Raw genomic sequence first — 1,591 nt, 5'->3', positions numbered from 1 at the left:
GAGACACACACACACACACACACACACACACACAAACACACACAAACACACACACAGACACATGCACGCGCGCTCTGTCTCTGTCTTGTTAAGAAGTTCATTTCATAATTTATTGGGAGCGTGGACATGCGACGGACAACGGAAAAATTGGAGCATGCGATATGGAAGTTGTTGCAACTGTTTTTATGGGAAAGCGTCAGAGCGCACCTTTTTTATGATATCGAATAAAATTAATTGCCAATACCATTATCTTATTATTACATTCTCTTCTACAAAAGTTACTATTATTTCCATAAAACTAAGTGTCATGAAAACTGTTTTCCAAAGGACGCAACTAACAAAAGGATTGAGGTGTGTTAATGTCATATAAAATATAACTTATTTTTTATAACAAACATTGCATTGAAATGGATTTCGGATTATCTCCCCCCCCCCTCCCTTTCCCAAAAATTACTATCATTCAGATAAATGGTAAACTGTAACATGAGATCACAGGTGGCGTCGGTGGCCTAGTGGTTAGGCTACCGGACTCGTAATCGGATCCGGGTTCGGGGGTTCGAGCCTCAGCTCGGTTCGACGTTTTGTCCTTGGGAAAGGCACTTTACACGAATTTCCCACTTGGCTTGGTCCTATCGGAGACGGGCGTTAAACTAGGAGGTCCCGCCCCTTAAATAACCTAGTAGTGTTGATAGGGGCGTTAAACCCATACCATTTCGAGATCACTGTAAAAAATCTTACGCAGCCATGTCAAATTGATATTCGGTGAAGTCCAACAAAACGCAGAGGGGGATTAAATCGCTGGATGGTATCAAAGATCGCACATAAATTGAGATCGTTTAAAACACGATCTTTGATGGCATTAGTAATCGACAATGAAATGGCACAGATATAGATAAAGAAAATGCACGGCTCTGATGATAGCGCTCGACTTTCCTACTTTTTTTCTTCCGAAAGTGCACAGCTCTTTATGTAGTTTCCCGCTTTCGTAGTTGTCTGTTGCGTGGTATGTGAGAGCGCAATCCGACAGAAGTACAAAGTTATCTAGGGCATTTCGGCTGGGTTATCTTAATTCCACGGAACGGAAAGTGATGCAAAAATACGTTCCGCTCCGATGTTGTTGGGGTTGTTTTGTTTTGTTGTTGTTGTTTTTTTGCTCAGTGCCCGTGCACTCAAAAAACAGAACTTCCCTGTCCAGTGCGCCCTTCATCCTTCATGTGACTATACATAATGATGAGACTGTACCACCGCACAGCCCTAAATAACGTGTCTCCCTCTCTGACCCAGTATTGACAACTAATTCTATGAAATATGCAGCAACTGCAGCAAATAACCTGCATCTTCATCTATTCCTACGAGACATTAGCATGAGTCATAAGCATTGGACAGAAAGACGAGAACCCGGCTGTTGCTGGATCGATAACAACGACAACAACAACAGCAACAACGACAACATCAATAAACTAATGTTATTACCATGTTGGTATTTTCGCTGCTCTATTAACGAAATAAAGTACACATGTATAACGAAATAAAGTACACATGTATAACGAAATAAAGTACACATGTATAACGAAATAAAGTACACATGTAT

This window comes from Aplysia californica, unplaced genomic scaffold, assembly GCF_000002075.1.
Source record: "Aplysia californica isolate F4 #8 unplaced genomic scaffold, AplCal3.0 scaffold00060, whole genome shotgun sequence".
Lineage (NCBI taxonomy): Eukaryota > Metazoa > Mollusca > Gastropoda > Aplysiida > Aplysiidae > Aplysia > Aplysia californica.
The sequence above is the reverse complement of the archived record's forward strand: the minus strand, read 5'-3'. Positions refer to the sequence as shown.